Source organism: Chelonoidis abingdonii, chromosome 1 (genome assembly GCF_003597395.2).
Source record: "Chelonoidis abingdonii isolate Lonesome George chromosome 1, CheloAbing_2.0, whole genome shotgun sequence".
Classification (NCBI taxonomy): Eukaryota; Metazoa; Chordata; order Testudines; family Testudinidae; genus Chelonoidis; species Chelonoidis abingdonii.
In genome coordinates this window covers 344,381,425-344,395,347 of record NC_133769.1, presented here as the reverse complement: position 1 = coordinate 344,395,347, position 13,923 = coordinate 344,381,425, and the positions used below count along the sequence as shown (strand labels likewise).

General features: G+C 44.3%; 1 long non-coding RNA gene across 1 annotated transcript in view; it reads left to right on the top strand.

Moving 5' to 3' along the window:
* Positions 1-4,805: 4,805 nt before the first annotated feature.
* The window catches only part of LOC142046359 (uncharacterized), a 10,270-nt gene continuing 1,152 nt past the window's right edge, over positions 4,806-13,923 (top strand). The window contains exon 1 of the long non-coding RNA XR_012655284.1: positions 4,806-4,851. This is a non-coding gene — a long non-coding RNA (uncharacterized LOC142046359). The remainder of the gene's footprint in view (positions 4,852-13,923) is intronic.

The following is a 13,923-nucleotide window of genomic DNA, read 5'->3' as shown; positions in this document are numbered from 1 at the left end:
TTCCAAAAAGGGTGCCTACCAATTCCCCCAAAGGTAGTAGGAGGCTTCTATGTACTGTCTTTGTTTGCCCTGTCTCTGTCTCATGTTTAATCTTGTAGACCAGTAGTTCTCCCAGCTTTTCCACCACCAAGTAAGGTATTGCGTTCCATCTGCCAGCAATCATGTCTTTGCCAGCAACACCCAAATTTTGCCACAAAATTCTGTCCCTTTGCTGGGGCTCCTGCGAACGCACCCAAGCAGCATACCAGTGCTTGTTACTATCTGAGTTCTTGTGGGCAGCAGCCATAGCCAAGTGATAAGCATCCTGCAGTTTTTCTCTTAGTTGGAAAACATACTACAGATTTGTCACATAGCTTTCTTCATCCTCTGATACCCCAAAGCACAGGTCTATGGGTAACTTTTGCTCTCGTCCAAACATCAAGAGATATGGGATGACACTTGTAGCATCGTTCTTCTTGGCATTGTAGGCATGCACCAAAAACGCAACATGCTGGTTTCAGGTTCCTTTCTGCTCTGGACGTAAAGTCCCCAGCATATCCAACAGAGTCCAATTAAATTGCTCGAGCTGAGGGCCACCTTGTGGATGGTAAGGTCTTGTTCTGGACTTCATAATTCCTGCCACTCTTAACACCTCCTTCAGGAGGTGACTCTCGATGTCCTATCCCTGGTCAGAGTGTATCCAAGACGAGAATCCATACACTGAGAAATATTTCTCCCATAACTCTCAAGAAACAGTGGTAGCCCTCTGGTCATATGTGGGATATGCCTGCTCATACCATGTAAAATGGTCAGTCACTACTAAAATGTTTCCTACATTCTTCCAACCTACTTCTAAAGACAAAAAATCAATGCATACCAGCTCCAAAGATTTGCTGCAGGTGATATTCTTCAGATGTACTGCTCTAGTGGGCAGAGTTTTCCTTTGAACCCACTGAGCACATGTCACATTTCTTGTGTACGTCTTCAGCCATCCGGAGCCAGCAGAACCTATTACGAAATAGTTCCAGAGTTCTCTCCATTCCCAAATGTCCAAGGTCATCATGCAGGGACTTCATGGCCAGGGCTCTATACTCTTTTGGTAGCACTAGTTGTGTTCATTGATTTTGTAAAGGATCTACTGTGATCTGGTGCAGCACTCCCTGTATCAGTTTTAGTTCCCTCAATTGTAGTCTACCCTTGGGGGTAGGTGGAATAATTGTGACAGGATTTCTCCCTTCTCTTTTTGCAAGTAGTGTGATGAATGTCAATATCTTACAGTTGGAGTTTTTTGCTAGTCAGCGGCACTGGGCCTGGGCAATGGAGATTGGTCCAACACAGTATAGTTCACTGAAGCAGGTGACACACTTTCACGGGCAGGTCCAGAGTTTCTGCAACATAACCATGAAGACTCTCATGGGCCTCTGACTTTTGACAGCTCCCATTGCAAATAGCTCTCACTCCTTCCATAGGACTCTCAGCAATTTCTGACGGCTGTGGACTCCGGGACAATGCATCTGAATCTACATTGCTTCTCCCTGATCAGTACTGAATGCTGAACTCATAGCTAGCCAAGGCAGCCACTCATCACTGCCCTGTAGCATCCAGCATAGCATTTGTTAAGATGCAAGTCAGAAGATTGCTGTCTGTCCACACTTGAAACCTAGCACCATACAAGTAGTCATGAAACTTCTCAATGATGGCCCATTTCAAGGCCAAGAACTCCAGCTTATGGATGGGGTAGTAAGTTTCACTATCAGACAGCTGGCAAAGGCCATAGGTTTATGTATGCCTTCAATTTGCCTGTATAGGACTGCTCTTAAACCCTCCACATTGGCATCTGTATGTAGGATAAATGGCTTGCCTGGGTCAGCAAAGACTAGGACTGGAGCATGAGTTTGGCAGTTAATGATTTCTCAAAAAGCCTTTTCACATCTCTCATCCCATTGTGGTCCAAAGGGCTCTAAGGGGCCATTGTATCTCTGTTCAGGAGGCTTTGGGGACCTCCCCTTATTCTTGGTCTTAGACTTGTTCTTGGAGGATGGGTATCCCCAGGTAAGATCATTCAGAGGCTTGACGACGGTAGCATAATTCTTCACAAACCTGCAATAGTAGCCACTAAATCTGAGAAATGTCTTAATCTCTATGTAATTACTTGGGCATGGACATATAGTAAGTGCTTCTATTTTATTTGAGTCAGTACTCACATCTTGGGACATGATGTGACTCACATACTTCACTGATGTTCTGCAGAACTGGAATTTATCAAAGGAAAACTTCAATCCCTAGGTCTCCAACCTGTCAAGCACTTTAAGAAATCTTTCTTCATGCTCCTCCAAGGTTCTTCCAAATACAATCAGGTCATCTAAATAAACTAAGACTTGCAGTAAGTTCATATCTGCCACAACATTCTCCATAAGACATTGAAATGTGGCAGGTGCTCCAGAAATCCATTGAGGAATACATTCAAATTGATAAAACGGATGGGCAGATGAAGATTGTCTTGTCCTTATGTTCTGCTCCCAGAGGGATCTGGTGGTATCCACATTGAAGATCCAGTACTGGAAACCATTGGCTTCCCAGCAAACAGTCTAAGGCATCTTGTATTTGAAGCATGGTGTACTGGTCAATTACAGTATGGCTGTTCAGGGTGCAGTAATTGATACACATCTGGATTTTCCCATTCATTTTACAGACCACCACAATGGGTGAAGCTTACGGGCTCTGGGACTCGGTAGTTAAGCCATTTGCAATCAGCTCCTGAAGATGGTGTTGCGCATCTTCCATCTCTGAGAGAGCAATCTTCCTAGATCTCTCCCTGAAGGATCAGAAGTCGTGTAGTCTGATATTGTGCTCTACCTCTTTTGCACATTCAACATATGCAGTGAGAACACCTGGGATCTTTCACAAAGTTTCTTCCTCAGGGAATCCTTCCACTCCCAGGACAATGGTGACTCTCCAAAGTCAAACTTTGCTGTGTCTATTGTCTGAACTTGAGTCTCACACTGGGGTTTTACAATTTATTCATGCTCAAAGAGGTTTGCTTTTTTTTCCCCTTGCTTCACAACAACATCATGACTTGTTTTATTAGCAATCATTATAATCACCCTTTCCTGGGCTTCAGCAGGTAGGGTTATGACCCAGTTGTGGACCAGCAAACCTTTAGGGAGCTCTCCTTCAACAGGCTGCTCTACCATTGCTAATGCCCCTTTACTGCCTTTCAGCCAGGTACTCATGACAAGCACTTCTTGCTCCATCCTTGCAGACACTATTAAGTGGGTTGTGCCTATACAGTCAGTGGCTGTATAGGCAGGTGCCTAAGCATCTGTTGGTAAAATGACTGAAATATAATAGTCACTTGAGATCCAGTGCCAAGCACTGCTTTACACTCTGCCCCTTCAATCCTCACCATGACCTCTGCTTGAGGCCCTATCAGGTTTGTGGGGATCCCAGATGGATAGTCTTTTCTGGAGGAATCTTCAAATCCTGCAGGCCTGGGTCCTCCCCATCCCAGACCCTCTAGCAGTTATCGGATCTCTACCAACTGTTTCTCAGATTTCCATACACTAAGGAGGAATTTTATTCCTTATGGCACTTGGCAGCACTGTATCCATCCTGACCACATTGGTAGAAGAATTGTCCTTTCCCCCTTCACCTGGGTGGGACAATGGCTCTAAATGTTGACTTCTCCCTTGCAATAACCTGAGGGTCCTTATACCTGGAAGTCTTAGCTCCATCAATTGTGCTTTGCAACTCAGCTATCCATTATGTCAGGACCTGCATTTGTTGGGCAAGTTCCTCTCTGGTGCTTACCATCAGTACACTGTCCGTTTGCAGCGGTTTTGTGCTGGCTGGCTCCGATGTTTGGGCTTCCAAAAACTCAGTGGCAGCCTGCCTTTCTTCCTCCTCTCTGACCTCTTTTATCAACTGGGAGTAACTTGGGGGATGTTCCTGTCATTCTCCTAACCGGAGAATCAGATTCTGATACTGAGTTCCTCTTACAATTTGAGCCAGTCTGGTCTGATCCATCTGCTCAGCAGTCACTTCTCCCCTCATAAGAGCTCTCTGAAGCAGTCTCCCCAGCCTCTGTATATAGGATGAAGTCTTCTCATCCCTTTGCTGTCAGGAATTAAGGAACTTACAGTAGCTGTCTTCATAGTCCTCTACGTTCCCAGAGGTGTGATCAAGGGGCTCTACGCAGTCCTTCACACTGACCCCAGGATCAATGAGCTTCAGGGTGCAAATCACATCTAATGCTGGGCCTCTAACGCTCTCTATTAGATAGCTTGGCTTTTCTGCATCTGGTACGGCCCACTCCTGCAGCATTTCAGTGGTATGATCTAACCAGGTGTCATAGTATACTTCCTCAATTTGAACCTTAGAGTCCAAAAAAATGAGGTACTAGCATGAAATCCTCTAAGCTTAATTACCAGCTTAGATCTGATACGCTGTCACCAATCAGGACTCTGAGTGCCCGATAAACTCTGGTCTCCCCAAAACCTTCCTTGGGGACCCCCAAGATCCAGACCCCCTGGATCTTAACACAAGGAAAGTAAACTCTTTCCCTCACTAGTGCCTATCCAGGCTTTCCCCCCTGGGTTACCCTGGAAGATACTGTGATCCAAACTCCTTGAATCTTAAACCAGAGGCTTTCCACCTCACCCAGAGGCAATACAGTTTCAAGCTCCATGAATCTAGACAAAGGAATTTCCTCCTCCCTTTCTCCTTCCTCCCACAAATTCCCTGGTGAGTACAGACTCAATTCCCTTGAGCCTCAACTGGGGAAAGATCAAACAGATCTTAAAAAGCAAAACTTTTAATAAAAGGGAAAAAAAATAAAAGTTATCTCTGTAATTTAGATGGTAAATATACAGGGTCTTTTAGCTTATAGACAATAGAAAGAAAGCTTTCTCCAGCAGAAAAACAATTTAAGATACTTTCAGCCAAATACACATTAAAACTCTACCAGTCAGATACACAGTTGCAAATACAGAAAAACAATTAAAAAAACTAAACTGTCTTTCTACCTTTATACTTACAAAATAGGAACAGAGGGTTAGAGAGCTTGTAGGTATGTGTGGTCACTCTCAGAGCCTAGAGAGAACAAAGCAAAACCCAAAAACCACAAACAAAGGCTTCCTTCCCTTGAGATTTGAAAGTATCTTGTTTCCTGATTGGTCCTCTGGTCAGGTGTTGTTTGTTAACCCTTTCCAGGTGAAAGAGACATTAACCCTTAGCTATCTGTTTATGACACCAGGGTTCAGACTCCTCTTCCCCAGGTGTTGGAATGGTACCCACAGCAAATAACCTTAACTTATGACGAGAGTTTGACGTAGCATGGGACAGCACAACCTTTTCCAATGTTTGCCCCAGTGCTTTTGCCCAATCATTGTCCGAGGTTGCAGTCCCTGAGCTAGGAGCTGCTGAGTCAGGGCCTAACAAACCTGACATATTAGCCACTATATAAACAGTGATTTCCTCAATATATAAAAACATTTTTTTTCCCAACTTAGTGAATCACTCAAGATGTACTTGCAAGGGGTACTGAGTCAAGGTCCCGGATGAGCACCCCAAAATGTAACCCTTCTGCCAGGTGGAACTGGAAGCAACCAGGGCTTGGTTCAGAATCTAGGGGTTCCTTTTCATTGACACAACACAGAACTGACTTGATCCCCACCCAATAACCTGAGAAAACTGCAAACCACCCCTAGGTGTCTTTGAGAGACAATTCTTCCCCTGTTAAAAGCATAGAGTTTGAGTGTAGAAAAGAAACTTTTAATGAGAGGAGGGAAGTCATCTGACATTAATTAGGGAAAATGCCACAAGCAGAATTCATAATAATTAGAACTGTGAGCAGGGCACCCATCCCAGAGTGTGTGGGGCAGTGCATTCTGCCTCATGTTCTTGAGTTCTACAACCAAAAGTTCCTTTTCTGTGAGTGACCATCTCTGCCCCTCACCATACCCCACTCAGAGTGGTTGTCCTTGGTCAGTGAGGACCCAGGGTTCAGACAGTGATGTATCTGTATGAGTTCCCCGCCCACTCCGAGAAGAAGGCACCTCACTAGAAGAAGGCACCTCACTTGCTCTGCCATGTGAGTGCTTGCTTTGGCTGTCCATCCTGCCAGCTGCTGCTCCTCGCCGCTGGCCATCCTGTGAGCCACGGTTCCTCATTGCCTCGTCAGCTGCTCATTTTGCTCACTGCCTCATCAGCCACTCATTCGCCAGCCAATGTTAGTCACCTTCTGCTGCCACCTGCCTCTCTGCTGTGACCTCTGTACATCAGTCTATTAGTAATTTTTAGCTCTTTGCAGGCTGGGCAGAAACACTCCCCCATCTCGATTGATTTCAGCTCTCAGTGATTTTTAGCTTTTAGCAGGCTGCGAAGAAACACTATCCCTCCACAACTGATTTCAGCTCTGATTGAGCATCTAAAATAACAAAGAGGCTCCTAATGAAGCCTATTTAGCTCTTTCTTTGAACAGTGGCGAGGAACAGGTAAAATCAATGGGGGAAGGACCCTGGGGATAGTCCGCCTCCTGGTTGGACCACCTGTCCCCACCCCTCTTACTTTCACAGTGCTCTGGCATTCAAGCCCCTGGCATACCGAGGTCTCTTCAGCTGACCTCTGTGTAAAGCATCTTCATCTTCAGCTGAGGGTGACCCCCTCATTTAGGACAGGTTAAGCATAGTTCTGCTCCCCGTTATTCATACTACACTGACAACATTGGAAACAGCATTTCATTACTCCTGCATTCAGTACTAAAGTGATTTGTAACCCAACACCAGCCAAAGTTGATTATTTTGAGCAACACGCCACTCTATCTGCTGGATATCTAAGCAGAGTAGATGTGTTCATAGTTTGCTCTTGAAGTCTCTCTCATCCCAGTTAACTGACAGGGAAGAATTCATTCCAATCCTGCTTACATCTGCATACTTGGCTCTTTGAATTGGTGCTGCACGTACTAATGAGGAATTTTTGTGTTGACGCACAGTGCGGTGTGAATGGGTAGGTATTCCAGTATGCAACCCACCACAATCAGTAGTTTTGGCAATGAATGGTGGAGTAGAAATGACTTAACTGGGGTGACTGGGAGCAATGGGTCAACTTCCCATAATGCAATGTTTGCCATCCCATAATATCCCTATCCCATGATTTTCATGACTATTTTTAGTTTCCCACAAACCCAGGTGGGACTAGTCACTGTCCACCAGCTCTGACAGAAGCATGGAGCCTGTATAGATCTGCAGTCTTGCCCTGAGCATTTCAAGTACAGGATGCATGATCCTCTAGTATTTGCCAAGCCACGAGAACCACCACAGGTAAACTGATGATTTCCTGGTGGTCTGTCTACTGTAGAACATAGTGAGAAACAATGCAAGATTATTAGTGGCAACTTAACTTTGTAGAGTAGACCAGGCCTTAGAATATGCCCTACTACTGCCTTTCTTCAGCTTCATGACTTAGTCACTAAATTAAGTCTATTTCAGTTATAGGTACATTACATATAGCTGAAGGAAAAAAGTGTAAAAGTTCATATAAAAACAGAAAACCTCAAACTCCTGCTCTTAGGGAGCTGCCTGTTATTTAAAGCATTCCTACTGACAGCAGAGTCACAGCAGGTTCCATTTGTTCTCTTTGATTCTATCGCCCTGGGGAACCTAGTTGATATTTTACTATATAGGCAGGTAAATAATCATATGAAAACCTAGTTTTCTTTAGGCTGAGCCTTGCTCTCAGATGTACCTGTGTAAAGCCAGAATAACTGACTCTTACATGAATTCAATTAAACTAATCTGGCTTTACACTGGTGTAGATGAAAGCAGAGCTCGGTAACTCTTTGTTTTTAAGAACTGATGCTGTATCATGTGCAGTATAATTTGCATGTTTATCCCAGCAATCGACTACCTTTCTCAAATAAACATTTGCATACAAATTGCTTTGAAGAATATATTACCGACTAGGAATGGGAGAAGGAATCTGAATACATTTTAAATCCACCCGAGGTTTTTAGGTTTTTGAAATTTCCTCACTAAATGAATATCTTGATAAGACCAGTATTCATATACATGACTCTTTTTAACTACCAGCAGCTCCAGCACTTCAAGATGCCATCATTGCTTCACTGGAGCAAAAAAATATCATTTTAAGTGGCGTGCTTAGCAGGTCAGGTTTCCTTCCTCTCATGCCTGCATGCATATTTAAATGTAGCAGTTATTGACAGGTAAATATTAGCCACAAAAAGTAAGATGTTGATGGGAGCATTAGTACTGCTGCAAAAGAGCATAGTGGTCATTTCAGGTACAAGGGGCGTAGTCATATAGTACAAGGGGTGCAGTTAAGAAGTAAAGTTTGTCCTGGAGGAGTCGGCAAAGAAATAACTACAAGCAGTATGTCGGATACAAGAACCACCACTCATTCAGACAGCAGTCTGAGTGTTATGGGGGGGGGAGGTGTCCCCATTCCCAAAGTTTGTGACCCAATAACTCATAGCATAACCAGGAGAAGAATGTCCCATCTTACTACAAAACAGCCCAGTATAGGCAAGTGCTCCATATTATCCATTCTGGCCACACAACAGGTCTGACAACCCTAATTTCAAAACTCACAGGTTTGTTTTTTGTTTATCTTGGGTTCTTTTTATTAGGCACCTGACCGAGACCTTTGAGTGCCCAGTTTTCAAGTTACTCATTGCCCGGAGGCTCTATAAACTTAACTTTGATTTCAATCAAAGCTGCAATAACATGCGTCCAGGAGCTGGGACTTTATTAAAAAAAAAAAACAAGTATTGCAAGATTTGTGATAAAATCATTAGAGTTGCCAATAATGACAGTCACGTTACCCTGTCAGTCCTGAGGCACATTCAAACCCTGTATAGTAATTCTTTGCGTATCTTGTGCTCTTGCCAGTCAGGTCAAAGGTGTTGGTTATGCTTTGAGATAACTTGAAACTCAGAGAATGCTGACTCATATCACATGATGTAGCTCTGAATTAAGACATGAAATTAAGACACCCTATTCAGGTTGGTCCCCTGAGTATCTGAGCTTAACATTAGTGGGAGAATTAGACTTCAAAGAAAAATAATTCAGAAGAAAAAAGACAAACTATCAATTACTAGTAAATGAAGAAATCAGGGCTGCAGTCAAGGACACAATGTGGAAGATGCCCCCGACTAGTGTTTTAGACCACTCCCCCAATCTTAGTTTGTTTTCCCATTCTGTTAGTGCTTTTTGTCCATCCCCAAGATTTAACTACTCCCACCAACCTCCTTTCTTTATAACTGCCCCCTTCTTCTCTATTTATCTTGGATGCTGCAAAAGAACCTGCATAGAACACAACCAATCACCTTGGTATCTGGTTTCCCCTACTGCACTTTTTTTTCAGCATCATTCCCAATGCGTTTAGGTGACCCTATACTCCCCATTCCATCAGTTTTCAGATTGCCTGGTAGATTCCCTGTCTTGTCACTTCCTCCCCTTCTCCCCCTTTTTTGTGTGGCAGCCAGCACATCCCTTGTCCCACGCCGATTCTCGCAGCCCCATCTTGAATACTGCATGCAGATGTGGTCGCTCCATCTCAAAAAAGATATATTGGAATTGGAAAATGTTCAGAGAAGGGTAACGAAATTATTAGGCATATGGAACAGCTTCCATATGAGGAGAGATTAATAAGATTGGGACTTTTCAGCTTGGAAAAGAGACAACTAAGAGGGGATATAATAGAGGTCTATAAATCATGACTGATGTGGAGAAAGTAAATAAGTAAGTGTTATTTATCCTCATAATACAAGAACTAGGGGTCATCAAATTAAATTAATAGGCAGCAGATTTAAAACAAAGAAAGTATTTCTTTAAACAACTCACTGTCAAACTGTGGAACTCTTTGCCAGAGGTTGCTGTGAAGGCTAAGACTATACCAGGGTTCAAAAAAGAAGAAGAACTAGATGAATTAGTGGAGGATAGATAAATTCATCAATGACTATTATCCAAGATGGGCAGGGATGGTGTCCCTAGCCTCTGTTTGCCAGAAGCTGGGAATAGGCAACAGGGGGATGGATCACTTGATGATCGTCTGTTCTGTTCATTCCCTTTGAAACATCTGGCATTGGCCACTGTCAAAAGACAGGATACTAGGTTACATGGACCTTTGGTCTTACTCAGTATGGCCATTCTTCTGTTTAACACACACCCCTACAGCCCAAGTCCTATCGCTACCCAGAAGTCTTCAGGTCCAGGCTGTGGCCAGCTGGGACCACCAGCAGAATTCACTCCTGCCCTTCCCACCAAGTACATTGATTACATGGATTTCTTTGAAAAGAAGAATGCCAACACACTGCCACCCAACCATGACCATGACTGCCCAATGGAGCAGCAATCCGGGACCAAGATACCTTTCAACCGCAATTATGCAATGTTGGAGCCAGATTTGACCACTCTACACTTTCATCTCTAAAAGTATTTGGCCAAGGGATTTATCCAGTGCTTAAATTTGTAATGAAAGAGGTGTCAGGGCTCAAGCAATTTTTTTACTTTCATAACTGATGTGACAAGCCCGAAGGTGCCATTGCTATGAACTGTCAAGCCTAGAGGTGCCAGGGCTGAGTCATGGCAAGCTCCGGCACAAATTAAGCACTGGATTTATCCATCCTTCCACCTCCCCCACTGGGACTGCCACTTTTTTTCATTAAAAAAGAAAGATGGGATCTTATGTTTGTGTGTGTATAATCAGCCTAGGTGTTTACCAAGTTTGACCTGTGAGAAGCCTACAATCTAGTGTGGTTTCATGCAAGTGGATGAGTGGAAAAATGCCTTTCAAACTGTACAGCCACTACGAGTACTTGGTAAGACCAAACAAAATTACCAGCATCCCAGCAGCTTTGCTGCACTTCATGAATGAGGAATTTCATGACACCCTAGATTAATATGTTGTCAAGGTAGGTTATGGCATACTTGTCTTCTCTGAGACCTGGGCAGCACATTCAACACGTTCAGTCAGTCCAACGTCAGCTATGATAACACAGCCTATAAACAAAGCCCAAGAAGTACAACTCCATAGGGTTCAAGTTACATCTTGTCCCCTTCTTCAGACTTGGGTGGCATCAAGGAACTGTAACGCTTCCTGGGGTTTGTTAATTTTTATAGGTAGTTTATTCCTAGGTATTGGGACAAGACAGTCCAACTGACATCACTTCTCCAGAAGCATGCCTCCTTCACCTGCAGGCTTACCAAGCATTTGACCAACTTCACCAGTGCTCCAGTGCTAATCCATCCTGACACAATGCAAGCCTTTGCTGTTGAGAGAGATGCATCCTGTATTGCAATATGCACAATCTTTTCCCAAAGATTTGGCCCTCAACTATTCTCCTGTGAGCTATGCGCTTCCACTAGGAAGCTGCTTGCAAAGCCTCTTGGCACATTAATTTCTACAGAAACACTATCTAAGCCCTGGGCAGCCATTACCCTTCATTTTATAATTGAGATCCCTGTGTTTCATGTGTCCTCACAGTGGAAGAGCAATTTAAATGGCGCACTTTGCTCGCATCATGCATCTGCCTTCCACAAAAGAAATGGCCCAGCACCTTGTGATACATGTCATTCATCTCCATGGGCTCTTGAAACAGATGTGTCTGTCCAAGGTCTACAAATCTGTCTCATGATTTTGGCATGGAACAATATGGTTTCTCAGGGTCCATGCTTATATGTCCTTTGCTTACCATTCACAAATGAATGGCCAGTCAGAGAGTAAGTCATGCTTTATAAAATACCACTAGAATAATTGGTTGGCCCTTCTGCCCCAAGCAGAGTTAGCCTATAACAATGTGGACCATTTTACATGAATTTTGGGTGCCACCTGCTGTGTCCACCCAGCTGTACCCACCATCTCTTTGAACATTGCCACTGCCAACTAAGGCTAACAAATCCAGGAAGTCCAACATCTTGAAAATACCAAGGACTACAAGCAACGCACGGAACATCAGCCTGGGGAAGGCCCTCCATTTGCTTTGGGATAGAAAGTGTGGCTTTCCACACAATAATTCCATATGAAATGGCTCTGTTACCAACTGGATCACTGGTATCACAGTCAGATGACTGTTCAGCTCCAACTACCCAGATCCTTCAAGGAACACCCACTGTTTTATGTTTCTCTACTGAAGTCACACATCAATCACAACCACTTCTCCCCCAATGCAGGTCCAGAGTTATGACAAGTATGAGGTCCAAGAGGTACTTGACTCAAAATGGTTTCCACTGATATATGATGGACTGGAAGGGCTATGGCTATCACAAGAGCAATCCTGACAATCAGTTTCCTGAGTCCATGCCCCTGACCTTGTGGCAGTCGTCCAAGTAGCCTAACCAGACAAACTTGGGTTGGGAGAGGTAAATGCGAGGCCCATTGAGTCTCAAGCCCTGGCCTAAAGAGTTACTTGGCAGAAAACACCTCTGCAGTGCCACCTATAACCAACTCATGCTCCCCTACCCATGACCTGCTGCAGACACAAGCCACAGAACTTCAAGAGGCTCAAAGGACAGCAGCCTTATGGCATCTGATTAGTTCCCCACCTGCTAAAAACTCAAGGAAGTGTCCAGGCAACAATGCAGATCACAAGCTAACTGTCATAACAGCCTGCATTCTCTGTTCCTGAACTTCCAATATTGACCTCAGCTCTGACTTGGACCTTGATTCCCACTTGAAGCCTGGAACACCTATATGGATCCTGATACCCAGTCCTGACTCATGGCCTAATCCCTGAACTGTTGCCAGCTCTGCCCTTCGACTTAACTCTGGTCCTGATTCTTGACCTTGATACTGATTCAGCCTACTGATCTCTAGTCAGTAGTCTTGCCTACCTTTAGCCAGGACCTAACACCTGGCTCTTCAATTTCTCATTCCCCCCAGCCCCTGTGCCTTTTACTTTTGAATGAGTCAGTCCCCTCTGCCTCTCTCTCCCCATCTCCCTTTCACCAAGAGATCCAAAGCCAGGGAAGAGTTTTCTTTTCTCCCCTCTCTGCATTGTTCATGCTGTTCTCTGTCTCTGTTAGCTTGCATAGTAGAGAAATAGGTACTGAGAATAGCATTGCTAAGTCCAGGCCACTTCCTAGCCATTGGCCCAGAGTAACATTCATCCTCCCATGGAAAAAAAGAAGGTTTTCCCTGTTAAGGCTCATAACATTGGGAAGCAGAAAGTATGTTCACAAACTCAGGTAGGGTTTGAAATGAAAAAAAAAGAGGCATCCTTCCCCCTCACAAGGCAAGTCCACTGCACCTCTAACCACCAACAAGACAACTCCGCAACCCCTCCCTTTAACAGCCACTTATAGTATCTACAGAGTTAACACATATGGATAAGATTGATAACATCACGTCTCATCATCACTCTCGTGTGACTCAATCCCTGTCTTGCACACATGCATGGTGCGCTTGCATGCTGGTGGGCAGACAACTGCTGTATTTTCAACAGTTTTGATCTGTTATCGCTTAAACTGCAGAAGTGGGAACACTGCAACATCTTTAGCTTTTCACAGAAACTTTTAAGATTAAATATCCCAGTGCATTGTGATAATAATGCAAATCTTTTGACCCACATAAAAGAAGAACAAAACAAAATTGGCAGATTAAATTATTTTTTTCTAGCAACTGGCAAATCCATAACACACAAAAAACTCCACACGAAAAAAAAAACAGCCAGGCCAGTCAAATACTCCCAAGTCCCCACAAAAGGGCAATATAGAGTCACACCATCTCTGTGAAGGAGACTGGGTAGGTCATGCCTCCAGGGCCAGTGCAACCATTTAGGCCACCTAGGCGGTTGCCTAGGGTGCTAGGATTTGGGGGGGCGCCATTTTCTTCGGCAGCGACCACGGCAGCCGGATCTTCGTCCAACCCGGTCGTTGCTGGCATTTAGGTGGAGGGAGCTGGGGCAGGGGGATGTGGGGAGGGCCGCCT